This window comes from Dama dama, chromosome 17, assembly GCF_033118175.1.
Source record: "Dama dama isolate Ldn47 chromosome 17, ASM3311817v1, whole genome shotgun sequence".
Classification (NCBI taxonomy): domain Eukaryota; kingdom Metazoa; phylum Chordata; class Mammalia; order Artiodactyla; family Cervidae; genus Dama; species Dama dama.
Window position 1 is genome coordinate 21,992,292 of NC_083697.1, and position 25,243 is coordinate 22,017,534.

General features: G+C 38.9%; 1 long non-coding RNA gene and 1 other non-coding gene across 2 annotated transcripts in view; one reads left to right on the forward strand and one right to left on the reverse strand.

Moving 5' to 3' along the window:
- LOC133071638 (uncharacterized) overlaps nucleotides 1–25,243 on the forward strand; it is a 264,630-nt gene that overhangs the window by 121,552 nt on the left and 117,835 nt on the right. The window lies entirely within an intron of this gene.
- On the reverse strand, nucleotides 3,440–3,542 carry LOC133071998 (U6 spliceosomal RNA). The gene has a single exon (XR_009696608.1). It is a non-coding gene; the product is annotated as a U6 spliceosomal RNA (small nuclear RNA).

Genomic DNA, 25,243 nt, shown 5'->3' on the forward strand with positions numbered 1-25,243 from the left:
GACTCCATGGACTGTAGCATGCCAGGCTTCCCTGTCCTTCACCATCTCCTGGGGTTTGCTCAAACTCATGTCCATTGATGCAGTAATCCCATTCAACCATCTCATCCTCTGTCACCCCCTTCTCCTGCCCTCAATCTTTCCCAGCATCGGAGTCTTTTCCAATGAATCAGCTCTTTGCATCAGGGATTCATGTAGAGAAAACATTGTTGCTCATCCTTCTACTCTACCTACTTTATCTAATCTAAAATGCTGGTTTTCTTCTGGGCACTGTTGTGGTATTTTGGAGAATTATCAATGCAAAAATATCCTCCATTTGCTTTCTGTGGTCCTAGCAGAAAGAGATGTCACACTGAAATAAGGTAATTTAAGAAGAGGAGTTAATAAAGTTTACAAAGGCATAAGCAGTGTGTGGTGATTGTGCCAGGAAGAGTGATGTATTGGCATGCCGGTGACAGGGGGGCTCTGCTCTCCTCAGGGGCTGAAAGCGGAAGAAGAGGGAGGAGCAGCTGGAGAAAATTTGAAGAAAAAGAGAGCTGTGTAGGCAGGGCACCCAGGTGGCATTGTGACCTTTGATTTATGGGTACAGCTTGTCCCTGGTGACCCCAAAGAGAGGCACCCAAAGGAATAAATACTTCAACTACACTGTCCTTCTTCCTTATCTTCTCTCTGTGGTCTCTGTGGACTGTCCCATCCCACACGGAACAGATGAACATCCCAGGGCACAGAGCAGGTGGGAAAGCTGGAGAGTGTATCTGGGGAAGCACATAAGGCGATCTCCCACCCATCTGGGGACTCTGCATGGGCATGGAGACTCCCTTTTTCAGTTTTTCTACCTTATTTTGTAGATAATAGCGCTATTCCATCTCTTTATTATTTCTTAGAAAAACTTCTAACAGGGTTTGTTTTGTTGTCTAGATATTACTGGTTGAAGAAACTCTTAACATTTTACCAGAGGACTTCCTTGAGAAGAGAGCAAATGAATTATAGGAGACCAAAGTCATTGAATTAGGATGAACTAGTAATTTACTAGTGGCCAAGTGACTCTTCCTGAACGCACTGGGTCAGCCTCTAAGCTGCCTGCAGAAGTCTCAATCCTCTCACCTTGGTGTTTGGGAAGCTTTGTGAGGAGGACATTAGAGTAGGCAGCTGAGTTAGGCTGGTGGCTCAGAGGTTAAAGCGTCTGCCTGCAATGCAGGAGATCCGGGTTCGATCCCTGAGTCAGGAAGATCCCCTGGAGAAAGAAATGGCAACCCACTCCAGTATTCTTGCCTGGAGAATCCCATGGAGGGAGGAGCCTGGTAGGCTACAGTCCATGGGGTCGCAAGGAGTCGGGCACGACTGAGAGACTTCACTATTGAAGTCTTCACTATTCAGGGTCTGCTTGTGAGTGGCCTGTTCTCTCCTGTACCTCACTCTGTATTCCCAGCGTGGGGGTGGAGTGAGGAGCATAAGTTTCAGAAACATCAAAATAAGCTCCTCAGCAAGAATGGCTGGGGACCCTGGAGAAGATTGGTCAATGTCTCTTGTGAAGTCAGAGAAAAGGTAAGTCATTAGCCCACGAGGAAAAGAGGCAGAACAGCAAACAGCAATAGGCTCTGCCAGGAATGACTAAGCCTGCTACGAATCATGAAAGAAATTATCATGAGTCACAAGGCAGATTTTATAGCCTCGCTTGTGCACCTGCACGATCAGCAGGAACTTCTGAATATGAAAGATAATGATATAAGCATGTGGAGGGGACGGGATGCCCAGAGATACAATATGTTCCTCTGGTGGATATATGCAATCTATCTTGACAGATCTACCATCTCACCTTTTAGCCAATCTGATTCTCACTTCACAAAACTGCTATAATCAGTGGATATAAGAATGTGTGCTAGAAACACCTGAAAGGTAACTGGGCATATGATACAATGGAAATGTATCCATATTTGTTTTGCTCCATATACTCCTATATTTTTTATTAAAAAATTGTGTAATTAAATTTTAATTGCACAATTAAATTTTTATAATTTACATTTTAATTAAAATTTGTATAGTATTTGTGTAATTAAAAAGGAATGCTTCTATATCTCTACAAACACAGAGAATATGGTAGCTCTTAATACTGGTTATGCACCAGACTCACCTGTTCTTATGGACTCAATGTTTGTGTTCCCCCAAATTCATATATTGAAACCCTACCTCCCCCCAATACGATTCGATGAGTCACTATAGAGTTAAACTGCCTTCTTTGAATCCTGGCTCTGTCAAGTATTAGCTGTGTGATGTTAGGTTGGTTATCCAACTTCTCTGGCCCTCAGATTCTCTTCTGTAAAATGGGGATAATGACAGGACCTACCTTATAACATTGTTTTTGCTGTTCAGTAAAGTGCTGAGACCAGATCCGGGCACATAATAGAGTGCTGTAGTGAGTATTCACTGTTTTATTATTTATTCATCCCAAGTGTAGACTAGTCCAGCCTGACAGTGAGGGTCTGAGTTATAGAATGCAATTCAAGAAGCAGGCATAATTTTATTCTTCACCACAGAATTCTGTTTTAAACTGTTAGCCATAAACATTTGTCTTTTATTTCTTCTCTAAGTTTTTAACTGAGGCATAGTTGGTTTACAATGCTGTGTTAGTTCAGGTATACCGCAAAGTGAGTCAGTTATACATGCACATACATACACTTTTTCTTTTTAGATTCTTTTCTCATATAGGCCTTTACAGAACACTGAATAGTGTTCCCTATGTTATGCAGTGGGTTCTTATTATTTTTCTATTTCATATACTGTTGGTTTTATTCAGTCACTAAGTCATGTCTGACTCTCTGTGACCCCACAGACTGCAGCACACCAGGCTTCCCTGTCCTTCACTATCTTTTTTGAGTTTGCTCAAACTCACGTCCACTGAGTCAGTGATACCGTACAACCATCTCATCCTCTGTCGCCCACTTCTCCTGCCCTCAATCTTTCCCAGCATCAGGGTCTTTTCCAATAAGTCAGCTATCTGCATTAGGTGGCCAAAGTATTGGAGCTTCAGCTTTAGCATCAGCCCTTCCAGTAAATACTCAAGGTTTATTTCCTTTAGGATTGATTGGTTTTATTTCCTTGCTGTCCAAGGGACTCTTAAGAGGCTTCTCCAAAAAAAAAAAAAAAAAAAAAAAACAGAGTCTTCTCCAGCACCACAGTTTGAAAGCATCAATTCTTTGGCACTTAGCCTTATTTATGACCCAATTCTCACATCCATACATGACTACTGGAAAAACCATAGCTTTCACTTTTATGGACCTTTGCTGGCAAAGTGATGTCTCTGCTTTTTAATATGCTGTCTAGCTTTTCTTCCAAGGAGCAAGCGTCTTTTAATTTTATATGTGTATGTGTCAGTCCCGATCTCCAATCTCCCAGTTTATCCCTCCTCCTCACCCCCCTGGTATAACCATAAGTTTGTCTCCTCCATCTATGACTCTACTTCTGTTTTGTAAATAAATTCACTTAGCAGGGGCCATGCTTACCTTCTCTATATTGTTCCAGTTTTAGTATATCTGCTGCTGAAGCAAACACCTTTATTTTCTATTAGTAAGTTCCTTATTTCTACCTGCATCCCAACTCTGGCTGGAGTATAGAAAAATCACAAGGGATACTACAGAACCTCAGCACCATTAGGATGGGGGCCTTGTTACGTTACATCCAGAGGGGTAATGGTGGGCACTGGATGGGCAAAGACTTCATGGGGAAAGTTGAATTTATAATTGAGACTTAAAAGATGAGTAGCATTATGTTATATAGTGATGGGTATTTTATTTCAAGAAAGTGAGAAATCCTGGGGCAGAGTCAAAAGATCCAATGAGAAGGGAGGTGTTGATAAGTCAATTTAGAAATGTTTGGGGTCACAGTTTTAGATGGTAAAGTTCTGAACAGGAGATTAGTTCATCTTCAACTTGGTGATGGGATTGGATTGCTTATATAAGTAAAGACTAAATGATTTTTGAAATGAGTTAGATAATCCACTAAACAGAATGATCAACTTTAACTCAGAACTATTTTAACACCAGAAGGATGTGGATTGAGAGGGCATTGGTTGAATAAGCTTCTTTCACATTGTATTGAACAAAGAATAACTCTCAAAATCTCCTCTTCTCTTGTTATATAAAACTGATAAGTATATGAGGAAAAACCTGGGTTATAAGTTTGATCTTTGGTTGGAGCAGATTTTACTAGTCTCTTATTTCTCAGGATTTCAGAGCAAGACCTATATAGGTAGAGAAAAGGAGCAGAAAATAGCTGAAGGGATTGGTGAGAAAAAATTGATGGGACTGTGGAGTGGGGGCAGTATGGTATAGCAAGTTATGTGGAAAAAAATGTTAGCTTTGGAATCAAGATCCACAATCTTCACATTTCAACATATGATCTTGGGTAGTTCCTTAACCTTTCTAAACCCCAATTTCTTCTAATGACCTATGAGTGGGGGGACTAACAGGTGCCTGCCTGTGGTTGTGCACACCAAATCCCACACACCTTCTGGGGATGCAATGCCCATCCTGGTTTAATGGACACCCAGCAGGGATAACAGGGCTTCCCTGGTGGCTCAGTGGTAGAGAATCTGCCTCCAATGCAGGAGATGCAGGTTTGGTCCCTGGGTCAGGAAGATCCCTTGGAGAAGGACATGGCAACCCACTCCAGTATTCTTGTCTAAAATCCCATGGACAGAAGAGCCTGGTGGGCTACAGTCCATGGGGTCACAAAGAGCTGGACATGACTTAACGACTGAACAACAAGCCGGGGCAATACCCGCAAAACAGAGTTGTGGTGAGGCCTCACCCTAATGGAGCAATCTAATCATCATATTCTTAAAATCTCAAATTGCTTTCCATTTCCTATTAAAAGATTTCAAACTCATATACTGGAACAGTGTCCAAAGTGAAACAAAAACTACTTTCTGGGAATTCCCCTCCACTTTGCCCCTTTTCAAAGAACACCTTTCTTCAGTTTAATAAAGTTGCTTATCACTACATTCTTTTCTATTTCTGTACCTTTATCCTGCATTAGCAGGTGGATTCTTTACCACTGTGCCACCTGGGAATCCCTGTATCTGTCTTTGTACCATTTTTATGCCCCTAATTCCCTGCTTTTCTGTGTTGACTTATTCCCCAAATTTACGTTCTTTAAAGCTCAATCTAACTCCAAAAAGAAAGAAAGAAAGAAAAAAGTATTAATAATTTCCTTTGTAAAAGACAAAAAAATAAAAAATAGTCTACCCATTCATTGAAGTCTTCCCTGACTCTTTCTCAGCTAGAAGCCATTTCTTTCTCTGCATTGCCTGACATTGTCCCTGTATCTTCCTCTACCTGAGTCTTCTGCCTTGAACCACTGTTTTTACTCATGTGTCTTATCATCCTTGCCCGACTTAGAGCAGGGTGAGAAGATTCACACAAGTCATCCTTGTATTTCGAGATCAGAGTCTTGCCTTTAGTAGGTGTGCTGGGTTATTTGGACTCATTTTAGCATCACTGCCACCTTCCTAAGGTCTCCATTGCAAGAGAAGTTGAGAACTGTGTTTCCCAGAATCCTATTGAGATGGGAGACACCAGCACAAAGTTTAGGAGAAAAGGAAGCCATTATTTTCTGGAGACAACTGCAGGCGGATGACTGAGCATATGAGAGATTCTAATCAGCTTCCGGTAAGCTTTCTGAGAATCACCTGCATCAGTCCTGTAGCCTGAGGGGTCAGAAGGAAACTTCCAGAGGTTCTTGGTATTCAGAGTCTCTGATGCAAGCCTCCAGAGAACCTTGTGGTGCTACAGGCCAAGATCGTCCCTGACAGTTTCCCTGGTGGCTCATGTGATAAAGAGTCTGCCTGCAATGCAGGAGACCCAGGTTTGATCCGTGGGTTGGGGAGATCTCCTGGAGAAGGAAATGGTAACCCGCTCCAGTGTTGTTGCCTGGAGAAAACCATGGACAGAAGAGCCTGTCGAGCCCTAGTCCATAGGGTTGCAAAGAATCAGACATGACTGAATGACTAACACTTCACTTCTAATTCCCTGCATTGAAAATATTCATACTTGGATTATATTGAGTGACACCTATTTTCATACCCAAAGGTTGACGTGTTTAATATTTGCAGAATAAATGAAAACCAGTTCTATTAATTGAAAAGTCAGTAAATATTCCACTTATGTTCATTATTCAAAAGGAAAGAAGCTGACATCTATTGTGAGTTATTTATATGGCAGACAATTTCCTGGGTGTTATTTACTACCTCGCAATAATTCTGAGAGATCAGTATCATTGTCCACATTTTATATGAGGATGTGGCAAGAAGAGAGTCAAACAGATACTCTGATTCACAAGCTAATAATTTTCCACATTATGATGTTGCCTTTTTATGTGTCAACTTAGTGCATGCCTTTGTGGATAATCACAAGCAACTTCAAAAAACATTTGAAACCCCAATATCAGCCAAGTTTTTCAGAGCAGTTTTACCTGCTCAGAGCAATAAATCTTGTTTCTTCTAAATTATACCACTGAGGAGGCTACCTATAACTAATGGATTTGACTTAAATATTTGAGTCAATTTTCTTCAGTTATTTAGACACTTGTATGCTCATATAGGGCGTCCCTGGTGGCTCAGAGGTTAAAGCGTCTGCCTGCAATGCGGGAGACCCGGGTTCGATCCCTGGGTCGGGAAGATCCCCTGGAGAAGGAAATGGCAACCCACTCCAGTATTCTTGCCTGGAGAATCCCATGGACGGAGGAGCCTGGTAGGCTACAGTCCATGGGGTCGCAAAGAGTTGGACACGACTGAGCAACTTCACTTTCACTTTCACGTTCACGCTCATATATTGCTAAGAATGAGTGCTTTTATACCAGGTAAAATAACAAAGTTAAAATTGTTTTAAATATCTGAAATTTGGGGTGAGGTTGGTTTTATATATTCAAACTGGAAGGACAGTGTACAATAAAAGACCCAGCAATATACTTTATCAGTTACAGTTTAATTACCCACCAATAACCACTGAGCTCCTTTGGAGCTTAATAACTACTACTTCTTGACCTTTATGGGAATGCTGAAGACTTTGATCTGAAAAACAGTCACCTGGAACACTTTTTAATGATTTATTCTTCATTGCAAATTATTTGGAAAATTTTATATTATGCAATGTTATGTCTGCTTATGTATATTATAGTCACATCATAAATAGTTTTCTACATTTAACAATAATGTTTAAGTGCTTAAATCATGAACCACGATGAAATTATCAAAATTACAATGGTAGTAAAAGAATAGTAATACAATGAATTTCATAAAAATCTTATTCAAAAAGACAATTAATGTTTATGAGTTAGCACTTAACGTTTTGCTAAAATGTTGGCAGTCCCACAAGGGATTATTTTTTGGCCTTGGTTATTCTCTTTGTACCAGTTTTAGATAAGTAAAGGATGCTTCCTTGAAGTAAGAAAAAAAGCTGGTAATATTTCACATGGCAAAGTCCTTATACTTACAGATAAACAACTATGACTCAGATTGAATATGTGATTTTTAAATTTTTAATTCTGTTAGATGTTTGCTGAGAGACAAAAAATGTAAATTTAAACTTCCAGAGAAGTGACAGGTAGTTGCTTAAAAGTCTGTCTTATTTTATTATAATAATTCCAAATCTATTTTGAGCTTTCATTTGCTTCAATTTTTTAAAAAGTTGCTGTGCCTTAGCAGTAAATTTGGGGTTGATAAAACAGTCTCATGTTTAAAAACAATATGGTTAGTTAATGTAACTTACCAGCAAAACACACAACCATTCAGAATTTAAATCTTCAGAAAGCACGCATGTCACCTTGCCTTATCAGTTTCTTTTTGAAAAATAATGATGACATTTATAAAATGAAAAGCACACTAAATCTACCTGCCTGCACTACAGTAAAATAGATCAAGAAATGCTTCAGTCATGCTGTTCAGTTCACTGAACATTAACTTGGCCCAGAGTTTGGTGTGACATCCACTTTGAGGCTCTTTTACATTTTTTCCCCTTGGACTGAATCCCAACTGGTTGTTTTATTGACATATATAATCCAGATAGTTCTGAATAAGACTGGATCCTTAAGAGATCCAAGATAACAAAATAAATATACACATTCAGGTTTATAGATAAGGCAAAGAGCATTATTTATTTAGAAAGAGAAATTTTATCCCTTTCTGGTGGAGAAAAAGAAAGATTAAATGGAAAATAAAATTAGTAGTAAAAGAAAATGTAAAAAAAAAAGAAAAGAAAATGTAGCCATTTATACTAGCTTGCTCATGAATAAGAAGCCTGAGAATACAGATCTGCTAGACAGTGAACTCATATAGAGTAAGGTGAATGTAGGAATAAAAAAGTGTATTTTTCCTCCTTTCTGTTTATAGTCAGTTTATCCTTAAAGGCCACTCTTCCAAAAGCACAAACTTTATAATATATTTGCAGGCCAGGCCCATTCACATATTACTCTTCTGTATTTTTAAAGAACAGTTTATGTTCATTACTGGAAAGAAAGGAAAAAAAAAAAAAAGGAAAAAACAAGCAGAGACAAGCAAAAGGAGAAAAACAGAAAACATCCACAATTCCATCTTCAATTTGGTGCACCCACTCCAACATCTGTTCTTTACCTTTTCATAATAATCTATTATTTCAGAATGCAGGTATAAATGTTCACTTTCACCATGAATATGACATCAAACATATTTTTTTGTAAAATGTTTTCTTCCATATTATCATGATGTGAAGGCCACAGAATGTTGAGAGGCAGACAGTGCAGGATGAAGCCACAGGCTCTAAAAACAGACTGCTTGGCATTGTGTTGGCTCTGCTGTGTGCTAGTTGTGTGATCTTGGACAAATACCTGCTTTGTACCTCAGCTTTATCATCTGTAAAATGGGGGCAATAATATTATTACATTATTAACATTTTATACTATATTATATTACATATGTTATAAAGATTAAATTACATCTTTTGAAGTGCTTAGAACATTGTACATAATAATCCTACATAAGTATATAGTTTAATCAAAATCTCAATAAGTTTTTAAATTATTACCATTTTTCTACTAATATAGTCAATTTTGCAATGAATATTTTTTACATATGTCTTTGCACATTTGTTGTATTTTCCTTGAGATAAATTCCTAGCAATAGAATTACTGTGTCAAAAGATGTGCATCTTTTTAATTCTGGCAGAAAAATTTGCAAGAAAAAAATTGGCATATTGTCAAGGATATGCCAATTTTCACTCTGAGCAGTGATTAATCTAAACATGGTTGTATGTTTTGAAACCTAGCCTGCAGCCTTTAGTTTTCATAAGAATCATCTGGGAGCTTATTAAAATTATTCTTAAAACACAGAGATTCAGTATCTCTGGGGTGAATTCTTGGAATCCTCATTTCTTAAAAACAAGCTTAGGTAATTCTGACACAGATAGCTGATGAATTTAGAAATACTGAATCTTCTCTTTGGCCACTCTTCTAATACTGACAACTACAACCCCACTGATGTGATAGGTTCAATAAAGACAATTCTATAGGAACTTTCGGCCAGAATATATCATATTTTACAAGCCAACTATTTTACATCATATTTTACAAGTCAACTAGAAAACATATTTTTTTCTTTATATTGCACAAAAAGTTAACCCTTTCTGCAGCTATTCTCAAATTTTCAACAGCTAAAGCAGATTTTGCTAGTTTGCCAATTTGCATATTTCCATTAATGACATATGGTTATGATATACCTCCAAATCTCCTACATAATTTTTCCAATGTAGATCTCATTGTTCCAGACGTCCTTTTAATTCCATGAGTATGTCAGACTTCTCTGTAGTATGCCACAGTACAAAACAGAGCAAAACAAAACCAATTTTCCAAGTGTGACATGAAGTCTGAAGTTAGCAGTTTGGGATGGTTGGGCAAGCCCAAATGCTTGGTTTTGTGCATGTAAGCCTTTTTGGTGTGGGTGTGTACCACGATCTATATTTTCTTAAGCTACCAGTCTAATTAGTCTGTTAGCTCCCCCTTCTCATAAAGGTTGGCTGCAAAAGGTTGGAAAGGAGCCAGTGAGTGCCAAGAAGAGGAGCAGCTATTGAGAAAAACAAGGCTCCCTGAGGGGTTGTTAAAACTCGCTGAACAAAAAGGAAAGGCTAGGGAGGAAAAGGGCATTCATTCAAATTAATAAAACACTTTCACACCTTTTAACAGCAACAGGCTTATAAATTAGTTTAGGTAGAGGCTATCTTTATTTTAAAATGATACTGATGAATTCTAGAAGCTGGGAAGTTGTTTTTAACAGTTTGCTTCAAAGCTGACCATCCTGCCAAGTGAGTAATATTTAAAGAATAATCACTATTTTGGAACAACATTTCAAAGCTTTGCTCCACCTGATGACGTGGGCTTTGTGATTTGATTTCAACCATTTTCTCAAAAGGATCCTCTTGTCTCTTCTTCCATAAGGGTATGTTTCTCTTCACCATCCTTCTGCTGCCTTTTGACTACCAACTATACCAAGTCTTTCCTTCTCTTACTCCTGAACTCATGCCCTTTCTCTCTCCTTCATCAGTCACCTGTGCATTCCTAAGAAGATGGCTTCTAAACAATTGACTCCACTGGGGAATCAGCACTGTCAAAGGCCACATAAAATTTCTCAAGACCTACATTCAATAAGCTTCTACTCTTAAGTCTCCTGCTTCAGATTTTCCATTATAACTGACATTTTGCTTCCAGATTTTTCTCAACATTCTCTTCTCTTGATGGCCAAGAATTCAAACCTACTGGCCTACTCAGTGCCCAATTAGGCCCAAAGTTTTTTCTTTTTTGTTTTAAGCAAAAGTTGTATTTAGTCATTTTAGGCACTCAGAAGTTTACATGTTCCTCACCTGCTGCTTCACACATCACTGCCTGCCCACAAAGACATGTACATTTTTATCCATGGCACTACACTGTCATAACTCCCCTCTGACCTCTCTGATTCTACTCTTCTTCCCAAATATAATTTGAACCATCTAGTTCTTTCTGAATCTTCATATTTACCATCCACATTACCATCCATTTGAATAATGTCAGGTATTTGTTTAAATAATTGTCCTAACATTGACATTTTCTGCCTTAACTTTGCTGTCAAATTCCAGTTATGGATATCCAACTGATTTCTAGACATTTCCAATCAAATGTTTCACCATGATTCTCAAGCTCAACATGTTTAAAAGCAAATACTTTTTTTTTTTTTTTCCAGAAGACTGCTTTTTCCTTCTGACTTTCATGTTTTGATAGGGGTATTATTTTTGCAGTTGTTCAAATTGAGACTCTGTTTTCTCTTGAATCCTCTTTGCTCACCCAGTGATGCCCCATAGTTACTAAGTTTATGAATAATGAAAGCAAGGGTTAAGGCCTCAGTGTGAAGGCATTCAGCTGTTTAGTGACAGTGTTCCTGGATAAAATCTAGGTGTCTCGATGGTAGATTTAGTATTCTTTTCATTGAATCAGGTTGCCTTTATACTGAGAGAATTTACTACAAGCTTAGTAACAACAACAAAAAAATTTAGTAAGTAATATTTTCCTAAATATCAACATAATTTTAGGATGCTGAAAGAGTTAATTAAACTGACAAAATCATTGAGCATTAAATTACAAAGCTTTATATTCACTATCAGATTTACAAAGGAATGGGAAAGATAAATGTTATCTTAAAAAAAAAATTAGTTTTGAAAATATTCAATCTGAGTCTGAAGAGACCCTGAAAGTGTGATGATGATAAGGATAATGATTCTGGTTTACGTTCTTCATGATGGACTTCACGTAATCTTCACAGCAACCTTATGTAATCTTTACAGTAAACTCGCGAGGTATATATGTATTATTATTATCCCTGTTTAATGGATAAGGAAATGGAGGTTAAGGATATTAAGTAACTGTACAAGATCACATGGTTAAAAGGGTAGGAATCTGAGTTATAATCCAGGTCACTTGGCCTGATTTCAAACAAGAGTATCCCTGTGTCAAATCTATTCCAGGTAGTTCTGACATTCTCAGAAATTCTGCATTTTGTAGCATTTTTCCTTATGGTTTTTAATGCCAGAACATTTTTTCAATAGCCTCCACTTTCAAGTTACAGTGTCAATGTTTTTTATGGGTTGGAAGAAGCATGAAAGTGTTGAGTGCTTCTCTCCTGGGCATGTTGCAAGATACCTCAGAGAGCAGACCCTTCAAAGGCAAATGCTTTGTGCTCAAGGAGCTGCTGAAAATATCTTGTTTGTTATTCTTAGTGGAGAGACCACTTCCCTGCTGAGATTATAGTTCAGGAAATGTGTTGTGAAGGGATCATGTATGTGAGGAGGGCAGCTGTGGACACTTGTAAAACTCCTTTTCCCTTAGTTTATTCTATACTCGCTTCATAATCACCCATCAGCTCAGGTGATTCCTTGTCCTTGAGCAATGGTGCCAGCTGCCAAATCTGATATCTAGTTTTTCTTCCCATTTCTTTCTCCCTTTCAGCAGCTCATTTGGTTTCTTCCCAATGGATTTCTGTCCCCATCTCACAACCACTAACCTATTGATAAAGAGGTTCTGTCTAAAGCATTTCTCATCTTCCAGTTCATTAAGGGATCTGGAACTTTCTTAAACTCTGTAAATTACCATTACCATTACCATTTATACCATTATATAAATAAATAAATGTAGATCAATGTGTGTATATATTTTTAAGTGACTGTGAAAGGCATCACAGTATAAGAGGATGACAGGCTGAAGTAATGAATTCTCTCACTTGGGTTCTATTTCATCTGATAATCATTCATTTACTCTGGTCCTCTGTTCTCTTAGTTATAAAAAGAGGGTTGACCAGATCTCTATAGCTCATTCTATATGAGGAAATTTCTAGTATTATTTATAGTAATAATAATAGTACTTAACACTGAAGCACTTTAGCCTTTCCAAGTGAGTCCAAAAGGATGTACTAAGTATATCTTCTTCATTATCTCATTTAATCTTCATGGGAATCTCACATGATAGGAATTAATATTAATGTTGTCCCATTTTTTAATTTGGGAAAATGAAGCCTAGAGCAGTTAAATAACTTGCCTAATGGCACTCACTAGTGAGCGGTTTCCACTGATATTCATGCTGTTCACCGTTTTCCAGGTTTTGTCTTCTCTAGGCACTAGTCAGATTTTGTCTCCCCAGCCGCCTTGCCTCCCTTGAAGTTAAGAATGGCATGTAAATTGCTGTGGCTGGCGAAATGTCAACTCAAATGCTATGTGTCAACTCTGAACAGAAGTTTGAGGAGTCAGTGTGAAATTTGCCATGGTTCTTTTTCTACCTGCCACTGATGTTTCAGATACAGATATCAGCTGTCAACTTGGGTCCTGGAGTAGGAACAAGGCAGAGCAGAGACCCCAGCCAGTCAGCAAAAGGCACTTCGTGTGAGCGAAAAAGCAGTCTTTGTGTCTATTGGATTTGTTTATCACAGCAGCCTAACTGGCCCATTCTGACACAGTGCTGAAAGCATGACTTTTGACCATGGGGCTCACTGATCCTAAAACCCACAAACAAACACTGTTGTGGACTGAATTGTGCCACCCTCAAATTCACATGGTGAAGACTTAACCCCCGATAGCTTGGCAAGTGACCGTGTTAAGAGACAGGGCCTCTTAAATGGTGCTGAGTAAAATAAAGCCATTAGGATGAGCCCTAATGCAATATAACAGATGTGCTTATAGGAAGAGGAAATACGGGCATACAGAGAGACCTCAGGGTTGCTGGCCCACAGAAGAAAGACCATGTGAACACACAGTGAAAAGACAACCATCCACAAGCCAAGGAAAGAAGCCTCAGGAGAATCCAACCCTGCCAAGGCCTTGATCTTGAACTTCTATCCTCTGGAACTGAGAGAAAAGAGATTGCTGTTGTTTAAACTGCCCAACCTGTGGTATTTTGTTATGGAAGCCCTAGCAAACTAATGCAACCACTCTGCTTCATTTCATCCTAAAAAGATAGCACTTACTAATTACCAAATCATCAAGACACTAAGAAAGAAAATATCTTAACTACACATCTCAAATTTAACTCACACTGCAACCTATAGATTCTTCCATTTAGTTCTCATTAAAATAAAAAACTATTTATCTAGAAGCTATATGAAGCACTGCTAACTTTATCTATTACAAATAGCTGTTAGAAGCTAAAGGTAAAGGAGAAAAGGAAAGATATACCCATTTGAATACAGAGTTCCAAAGAATAGCAGGAGAGATTAAAAAAAAGCCTTCCTCAGTGATCGGTGCAAAGAAATAGAGGAAAACAATAGAGTGGGAAAGACTAGAGATCACTTCAAGAAAATTAGAGATACCAAGGGAACATTTCATGGGCTCAAAAAGGAAAGAAATGGTATGGACCTAATAGAAGCAGAAGATATTAAGAAGAGGCGGCAAGAATACACAGAAGAACTACACAAAAAAGGTCTTCATGACCGAGAAATCACGATGGTGTGATCATTCACCTAGAGCCAGATCCTGGAATGTGAAGTCAAGTGGGCCTTAGAAAGCATCAGCACGAACAAAGCTAGTGAAGGTGATGGAATTCCAGTTGAGCTATTTCAAATCCTAGAAGATGATGCTGTGAAAGTGCTGCACTCAATATGTCAGCAAAATTGGAAAACTCAGCACTGGCCACGGGACTGGAAAAGATTAGTTTTCATTCCAGTCCCAAAGAAAGACAATGCCAAAGAATGCTCAAACTACCACACAATTGCACTCATCTCACACACTAATAAAGTAATACTCAAAATTCTCCAAGCCAGGCTTCAGCAATACATGAACTGTGAACTTCCAAATGTTCAAACTGGTTTTAGAAAAGACAGAGGAACCACAGATCAACTTGCCAACATCTGCTGGATCATCGAAAAAGCAAGAGAGTTCCAGGAAAACATCTATTTCTGCTTTATTGACTACACCAAAGCCTTTCACTGTGTGGATCACAATAAACTGTGGAAAATTCTGAAAGAGATGGGAATACCAGACCACCTGACCTGCCTCTTGAGAAATCTGTATGAAGGTCAGGAAGCAACAGTTAGAACTGGACATGGAACAACAAACTGGTTCCAAATAGGAAAAGGAGTACGTCAAGGCTGTATATTGTCACCCTGGTTATTTAACTTACATGCAGAGTACATCATGAGAAATGCTGGGCTGGGGAAAGCCTAAGCTGGAATCAAGATTGCTGGGAGAAATATCGATAACCTCAGATATGCAGATGACACCACCTTTATGGCAGAAAGTGAAGAACTAAAGAGCCTCTTGATGAAAGTGAAAGAGGAGAGTGAAAAAGTTGGCTTAAAGCTCAACATTCAGAAAACTAAGATCATGGCATCCGGTCCCATCACTTCATGGTAAAATAGATGGGGAAACAGTGAGAGACTTTATTTTCTTGGGTTCTAAAATCACTGCAGATGGTGACTGCAGCCATGAAATTAAAAGACGCTCCTTGGAAGAAAAGCTATGACCAACCTAGACAGCATATTAAAAAGCAGAGACATTACTTTCCTGACAAAGGTTCATCTTGTCAAAGCTATGATTTTTCTAGTAGTCATGTATGGATGTGAGAGTTGGACTATAAAGAAAGCTGAGCGCCAAAGAATTGATGCTTTTCAACTGTGGTGTTGGAGAAGACTCTTGAGAGTCCCTTGGACTGCAGGGAGATCAAACCGGTCCATCTTAAAGGAAATCAGTCCTGAATATTCATTGGAAGGACTGGTGCTGAAGCTGGAACTCCAATACTTTGGCCACCTGATGCGAAGAACTGATTCATTTGAAAAGACCCTGATGCTGGGAAAGATTGAGGGCAGGAGGAGAAGGGAATGACAGAGGATGAGATGGTTGGATGGTATCACTGACTTGATTGCCATAAGTCTGAGTAAACTCCGGGAGTTGGTGATGGACAGGGAAGCCTGACATGCTGCAGTCCATGGGGTCCCAAAGAGTCAGACCTGAGTGTCTGAACTGAACTGATGGAACAATGGACTGGTTCAAAATCGGGAAAGGAGTACATCAAGGCTGTATACTGTCACTCTGCTTATTTAACTTCTATGCAGAGTACATCATGTGAAATACCAGGCTGGATGATGCCCAAGCTGGAATCAAGATTGCCAGGAGAAATATGAACAACCTCAGATGTACAGGTGATACCACTCTTGTGGCAGAAAATGAAGAGGAACTATAGAACCTCTTGATGAGGGTGAAAGAGAAGAGTGAAAAAACTGGCTTGAAAAATGAAGATCATGGCATCCAGTCCCATCACTTCATGGCAAATAGAAAGGGAGAAAGTGGAAGTAATGACAGATTTTATTTTCTTGGGCTCCAAACTACTGTGACTGGTGACTTCAGCCATGAGATTAAAAGATGCTTGCTCCTTGGAAGGAAAGCTATGACAAACCTAGACAGTGTATTCAAAAGCAGAAACATCACTTTGCTGACAAAGGTTCATATATAGTCAAAGCTATGTTTTTCCCAGTAGTCATGTACTGGTTCGAGAGTTGGACCATAAAGATGGCTGCATGCCAAAGAATTGATGCTTTTGAATTGTGGTGCTGGAGAAGACTCTTCAGAGTCCCTTAGACTACAAGGACATCAAACCAGTCAATCCTAAAGGAAATCAGCCATGAATATTCATTGGAAGGACTATGCTGAAGCTGAAGCTCCAATACTTTGGCCTCCTGATGCAAAGAGCCGACTCATTGGAAAAGACCCTGATGCTGGAAAGATTTAAGGAGGGAGGAGAAGGGGACAACAGAGGATTGCATCTGTTTTATAGCATCACCGACTCAGTGGACATGAACTTGAGCAAACCCGGGAGATACTGAAGAACAGAGGAGCTTGGCATGCTGCAATCCACTGGTTTGCAAAGAGTCAGACACAACTTAGGGGACTGAACAGTGACAAATAATCTAATCACACAAGCCCTTTAAAAGAAGAAGAAGTCAGAAAGGTTGTGAACATGAGAAGGATTTGATGTGCCATTGCAGGCTCTGAGATGGAGGAACTGGCAAGTAACTGAGGGAGGCCTCTAGAAGCTGAGAGCAATCAGGATGACAGTCGGCACAAAAAAGGTAACTCCGTCCTGAAAGAAACCAAATTCTGCCAGCTACCTTAATGAGCCCAGAAGCAGATTCTCTCCTAGACTTCCTTAATATGAGAGCTGAGCCCAAACAACACTTTGACCTTGCCCTTTGATTCCTTGAGCAACAGAACTCAGCTGAGACTTCCATCCAGACTTCTAACTTACAGAACTAAAGGATAATAAATGGATGTTGTCTTAAGCTGCTGCTTTGGGTTAACCATGATGCAGCCATCGAAAGAGAATACACCATAGCTAGCAAATACTGAGTGCTTTTTTCAACAGTCACTATTCTAAGTGTTTTACATTTTAAACAAAAATCACAGTATTACTATGTAACTGTTTGTCTTAAGGCAAAAAATAAATTCACAGTGTGAAATTATGTGACATATGAGGAACAAAGCAGTGCAACAGACAGAAGATAAACAGAACATCCTATTCAAGAGAAAGCAGAACAATGAGACGGACAGAATTGGAATTTCAAATAAGTATAGTTTAATAAGTATAATATAATTTTAAATAAATATAAAGGTAAGTTAGAATGTTGGAACCATAAAGCAGGAACAGGCGATTATAACTTAAAAAAATTCAGTATAAAATATATAATTGTTGGAATAAAAACATAGTAATGGAAAAAAATATCATACCTGCTGACCCAGTAGAAGACTTGGGCACCACCATGCAGTCCCCTATAAGAGGGAATTGTCAAAAGCATTGCCAGAACTTTTCAGAAGCTTTTGAAAGGCTAGAAAAGAGACCAGAGGGACTTTCCGTGTGGCCCGGTGGCTAAGACTCGGCACTGTCTATGCAGGGGGCCCAGGTTTCATCCCTGGTTGGGGAGCTAGATTCCACATGCTGCATATAAGAGTTCACATACCGCAACTAAGAGACTTCATGCCACAATGAAGATCAAAGATATTACATGCCTCAACTAAGACCTAGCTCAGCCAAATAAATAAATAAAAAGAGATGAGAAAAAAATATCTTTAGTGAAGTACAATCTAAATTTTCCTGCCAAATAATTTCTTAAGAATAGGGATTCCTAAATTAGGAATTAGGAAACATTATATCTAATATATTCCCCTTACCCAAAGCAACCAAATATTCTGCTATTATTATTGAGAATAAATAAGCCCATAAGTTTTGTCGGAAAAATTCCCAGCAAAACTTTCATCTTAGCCTTAATCACAAACATGGCTGATTTGTATCTCAGTGTGTGAGTCACTCAGTCGTGCCCAACTCTTTGCGACCCCATGGACTGCAGCCCACCAGGCTCCTCTGTGCATGTGATTTTCCAGGCAAAGATACTATAGTGGGTTGCCATTTCCTCCTCCAGATTTGTATGTCAATTACTATGTAAATTGTGATTGCCACACCTCAGAAAAGATACAGTGGATCCAGTAAAGTGAAAGAAGAGCAAATAAAAGAATCCGTCAGGTTTAAGGAGCAACCCAACAGCACAGTCTAGTTAGTTTGGGGCTATTCATTCTCAAGTGTTAAGCCTTGGCTAGTTCCAAGCCTCTGCCTTCTTCCTCCCCACACAGCTCCTATCCTAGGACTAGCCCTGAGGGTGAACAGCCAATAATCCAACATCCCTGAAATTTCTCATCTGATTTTCCTCCAGCTAAAGGAAAACCCAGCCAAACCCAACCCAGTCACTTAGAACCTGTCCAGGGCCGCAGTGACCTGGGAGCCAGAGGGTAGAGTGCGGACATGTGATCAAAGTCAAAACCAGGAACTCCTTACAGAACAGGACAGCTCAAGTGAAGGAAGCCAAAGTATCAGATTAAAGCAATTAGTCAAGTAGGAGATAGTCTGGAGGGTTTCCACCAATCAAGCATGTATTTGTGGAACCTTTTCCATGGACTGATAAGGCATTTAGAGGATGAATGAGTGGTAGTTGAAGTTTTGCCCCTGAACCATAGCTAAGAGATTTTGACTTTACTACCTTGAATAAATTTTTCTGAAATTGACTCTCAACCTACCTACAGAGGCAGGGTACCTCCTGCTCTTAGATTTCTCATCATGATGCTTCACCAGTTTCATTTGGAAGCTAAAGCCTTTTCCAATACATTTGGGTCAGAATGCTTTCTTTGCCACTTCCCATCTGGGGGTGGGGGGTGGGCTCTATCTTGCTTGACTGTCACTGGGTCTCCTCAATCTGTTGCAGTTGACTGGGATGTGCCAAAGACAAGAAATGTGATGGGAACATGCAAGGGTGGGATATGACATCATTACATTCTGCAAATCACAAAGACTGTGAATTAGAGGCATAGTTTGTCACATTCTGAATACAGACACTCTTGGAATCTCAAAAGTGGTTGTTTAGATCAACAAAAGTACTGTTTTTGCAAGGTAATTATGTAAGAATTACTGGTAGAGATTTTATGAGTCAGTGGTAATGGCTCACTGTTAAAGAAATCTATGGCAGACCTGAGAAAATCCATGTATGAAATCTGCATAATAGATTACTGAAAGAAATTAAGGTTTATTCTTGGTAATATGCGGGGTTAATGTACCGAAGGACAACTGTATATGGACTTTTGTGGCCTTTTGTTTACTTTGTGGGCGAAGTGGCATCTCAGCACCTATCTGACCTTCCTAAGAGCACCCTTATTTCTTTTGGGGTGAATTACTTCTCCCAGGGATAAACAGTCTTTTGTACTACTGTAATCAGGATCTCTGCCTTCCCGCTAGCCAAGGAGCAGTTAATTCCAGCTGGACCAATAGGAATCTGTCTCTTGAGACTTTGAATTATGAGCAACCTAAAGTAAGATGATGACAACAACTTTTGGAGCTTTTCATTCTAAAGTAGAACCCAGAGTATGTCCTGCTGTCTAGATAGCTGGGGAACATTTGAGGTCCTGTCTTGGTTCTGTGGTCCCACCTAGCTGTGTAACTTTCTATCTACTCTGTGAGTTATCCACCATAAAAATCTTATTGACTCTTGTTAATTACAACACCAGAATCTCAGGTGATAAGCCTTCTGTAAAGTACCATAGGGCAACCTTTCTGTCAAAGCATGACTATAGGAATCATTAAGTTAGGAATCAAACAAACTTGAGGACTTCTTCCTCTTCCACTGACTTTTCGTGATTCTGAAAAACTTGCTTAGCCTTATGGAGTCTTAACACCCTTACGTGTAGAAAGAGGAATAAAATCTTCCTTCTAGGTTGTTGCTGGAATTGGGTTAGCATTTCTGTGAAAATTCCTGGCATAGGAAACTTTCTGGCATAGTCCCTATGTTCTGGCATAGGCACATAGGAAGAAGACCTGAGTTTCCATGTGAAAGTGGTCCATTTCTAATGAAAGATTCAACATCAGTGATTTGGCCAGTGGTGACAGGATGGCGTGTTGGGCAATCATTTAATGTCATAGATTCTGTAAAGAAAGTTATACTTAATAGTCAGAATACCCATTCCCGCTTATTACTCTGCTAGACAAAGATCAGAATTAGTGACTCATGGATCTTTTAATTCTGGCAATATTTCTTCTTTGTTGGCAATAAAGATGGCATAGAATTTCCCAAATGAATATTTACAAAGTAAATTGCTGTGGAGTTATATCATTTTTGCATACTTATTACTTCAGTTCTTGGCAGATTTAAACTGCATCTCTGTTTACAATAAAATAAAAATCATTTGCTGCTTTACACAAATGTTACTTTCAGTCTGAAATAAAGAAAAGACAGCACTAGTTTAATGAAAAGAGAAATTTCCTCCCGGGAAATAGCAGCAGACAGAACTGGCTTTTTCCAGAAATAACTAGAACCATGACTGAAGGTCTCTGCTTTCTGCATCTCCAATGCCTTGTGTCAGTTAATATGCTGGGAAGGCTTCAAGTCGTACATGAATTCTTGACAGAATCTAGGAAAGCAAGAAAGCCACTTGACATGCTGTCCTGTAACTGAAGATTTTAAAATCTTGCAATGATGTAACAGTGAATTTCTAAAATGAAATAGCAATAAAAGAAAAAGTATCCTATAATGCACCCCACTCTGTGATAGAGCATTTGGAGCTGTGGGTCTAAGGAGGCCAGTTGTCACAGCCCCACCTGTACTCCCAGCCATCAACGGGGAGGAAGGAGCACTGTGCAAAACAGTAGTCTTCTTTGTCTATGACCAGCCTAGGTTGAGTGAGCACATTTGTTTATGGAGATCTGTGTAAACTGAATAGTCCATGGGACCTTTCCAACAGAGAAAAATGGTGGAATAACCACTACCTTAAGGAAGCATTTTTCAAAGGGTCATATGGGATCATTCTTCAACAAAATCATCCTGAGATTGTAAAAAAGTGTGTATCTAGGACTTATCCTTGATAGATCAAGGTATCAGAATCTCTGTGAGTGAGACCTTAGAAGACTGTTCAGTTCAACTGATGTTTAAGAAACACATACCCATTTCTCAGCTGTGTTTCTGATCTGTGGGGTACAGATACACAACAGTCTGTTACTCAGCCATATAAAGGAACCAAAAAATGCCATTTACAGCAGCATGGATGAACCTAGAGACTGTCATACTGAGTGAAGTGAGTCAGACACAGAAAGACAACTATCATATGATATCTCTTATATAAGGAATTTTTTTAAAGGGAGTACGAATGAACTTGTTTCTGAAAAAGAAGTAGAGTCAGAGATGTAGAAGAAAAATGTATGCTTACCAGGGAATAAGGAGGGAAAGGGGTAAATTGGGAGAGTGGGACTGATGTAAACATACTTTGTTGTTGTTCAGTTGCTAAGTCATGCCCGACTCTTTGTGACTCTTTGGACTGTCTTCCACCATCTCCTTGAGTGAGTTGAGTTGAGTGTTAGTTGCTCAGTTGTGTCCAACTCTTTGTGAACCCACAAACTGTAGCCCGCTGGACTCCTCTGTTTATGTAATTCTCCAGCAAGAATACTGGAGTAGGTTGTCATTCCCTTCTTGAGGATCTTTCCAACCCAGGGATCGAACCCAGGTCTCCTGCGTTACAGGCAGATTCTTTACCAACTGAGCTACAGGCAAGTCCCAGAGTGTGCTCAAATTCATGTCCATTGACTTGGTGATGTCATCCAACCATCTTATTCTCTATCACCCTCTTCTCTTCCTGCCTTCAGTCTTTCCCAGCATCAGAGTCTTTTCCAGTGAGTCAGCTCTTTGCATCAGGTGGCCAAAGTATTGCAGCTTCAGCTTCAGCATCAGTCCTTCCAATGAATATTCATGGCTGATTTCCTTTAGGATTGACTAGTTTGATCTCCTTGCAGTCCAAGGGACTCTCAAGTCCTTTCCAGCACAATTCAAAAGCATCAATTCTTTGGCACTCAGAGTTTGTTATGGTCCAACTCTCACATCCGTACACGACTACTGGAAAGACCTTAACTTGACTATATGGACCTTTGTTAGCAAAGTGATGTCTTTACTTTTTAATATGCTATCTAGGTTTATCATAGCTTTTCTTCCAAAGAGCATCTTTTAATTTCATGGCTGCAGTCACCATCTGCAGTGGTTTTGGAACCAAAGAAAATAAAAACTGTCACTGCTTCCACTTTTTCCCCTTTTATTTGCCATGAAGTGTATGGATATGCATACTGTGCTGTGCTTAGTCGCTCAGTCACATCCAACTCTTTGTGACCCTGTGGACTGTAGCCTACCAGGCTCTTCTGTCCATGGGGATTCTCCAGGCAAGAATACTGGAGTGGATTGCCATGCCTTCCTCCAGGGGATCTTCTCAACCTAGGGATCAAACCCAGGTCTCTCGCATTACAGGCAGATTACTAAGGACCGGCTGTATAGCACAGGGAACTCTACTCAGTACTCTGTAATGGCCTACATGGGAAAGAACTAGAAATCTTAACTACGTCGAATTGGCTCATAATGCTTTTCAGGTCTACTGTATTCTTCTACTTCTCTGTACATTCATTCTATTAATTTCTGAAAGCTTGATATTGAAACTTCAACTGAAAATCTTAATTTTTCTCCACTAAAATAAACAATTGCAACATATAGTAAAGCTATATGTAACTTTTGTTTTGTATTTTCCAAGTCTCCTGAAAATGTACTATCATATTTTCATAATTTAAAAAATAAAAAAGAAAGATAAAAAAGAATCTGAAAGAGTAGAAATATACACACACACACACACACACATATAACTGATTCACTTTGCTGTACACCTGAAACTAACACTACATTGTCAATCAACTATATCTTAATACAAATTAAAAAAATTTTTTAATGTTTAAAAAAAATCCATGCCTCTCCAAAAGTCAGTATTTCAATAAGATGCAAAACTGAAATTTGAAATGACTGATTTTAAGTCAAGAGTAACTTTTTAAGAATTTTGTTGTTTTGCTTCACTTTAATAATATCATTGCTATCAACCATGAAGGTTCCCAAATTAACTTTGAATATAAGAAAAAAGACTAATACATTTTACAACCATGACAATGAAAGAAATCTAATTCTTGCCCTACCCGATTTACCTTCAAATTAAGAAGAGAAAATAACCATACATTCAGTATCATGAGAGCTAAAACAAGAGAGAAGGAATTCTGAGGGATACGAAATGTAAGAGATTTTATTAATGACACAAAATTTTATGTTTTGCCCCAATACCATATGTCTGTAACCTGAGCAGTCATTAACTGGCCACTGGAATCCAGCAAAGGACATTTCCACCCCCACCCCACCAAACATTATTGGTCAGCACAGTGATTTTTAAAACTGGAGTTATTAATCAACAATTTAAAACTGGGAAATATATCATAAAAATCAAGATATATAATCCTTCCTGAAGAATCAGACTCGCTTTAGACAAGCATTTGGAGTTCATTTTATACCACCTCCAGTATTATCTTTTGTCCCAACCAACCAAAGTGCCAGTTACCATTTATCATTGAGTTTATGCTGGTATGTTTTGTTTTTCAGTTAAGAAGGTTAAATAGTCTCACCTTGGGGGTTGTCAGTTTTTACCTGCCTGGTCCTGATGCCCAGAGTCATTTGAGTTTGAAAACATGCCAAGCAATGATGATGGAACCCTAATCCCTGTAGTCCTGACCCCACTGCAAAATCTAGGCACATAAGGATTCTTAATTGAAAGGTAGGCTTTCTGTTCTGCAATAACTTTGCAAATAAGCAGCAATCTTTTTTCAAATATCTTGGAAGACAATTCAGAAGAGACATTTTAATTCATAAATTCATCTAGTTAATAGCAGAGAGAAAGAAAGAGTGAAAGAATATAAGACTTAGTCTGAAAATCTGGAATCCAGAACACCCAATTCTGGGTCTATAGGGACAAGCTGACATTGACTGTATTGTAGTTTGGTCGCTAAGTCATGTCTGACTCTTTGCGACCCCATGGATTGTAGCCCACTAGGCTCCTCTGTCCACAGGATTTCCCAGGCAAGAATACTGGAATGAGTTGCCATTTCCTTCTCCAGGATATCTTCCTGACCCCGGAATCCAACCTACATCTCCTGCATTGGCAGGTGGATTCTTTACCAATGAACCACTGGGGAAGCTCAGCATTAACTGCATACACAATACCATGTTATTTAAGTAAGAAATGCGTACCTAGGAAGTCTTAACAGCAGACGTTTTTATTGAAGTGTAGTTGATTTGTAATATGATGTTAGTTTCAGATGTACAGCAAAGTGATTCAGTTACGTATGTTTTTTCAGATTATTTTCCATTATAGGTTATTGCAAGATCATGAATATTGTTCCCTGTGTTATATGATAAATACTGTTGCTGATCTATTTTATGTATAGTAGTTTGTATCTGTTAATCCCATACTCCTAATTTAAAGGCACAAAATGGCACTCTCCCTTTCTCCTTTGGTAACTTCAAGTTTGTTTTCTATGTCTGTGAGTCTGTTCTTGTTTTGTAAATAGAATCATTTGTGTTATTTTTTACATTCCATATATAAGTGGTTCCATAGAATATTTGTTTTTGTCTGTCTGATTTACTTCACTTAGTATGATATTCTTTAGGTCCATCCATGGTGCTGCAAATGGCAATTTCATTCTCTTTATGGCTAAGTAATATTCCACTGTATATATACATTTACATATACATATATATCATGTCTTCTTAAAACAACCATCTAATGATGGGCACTTGGGTTGCTTCCATGTCTTGGCCTATTTAGTGCTGCTATGAACATTG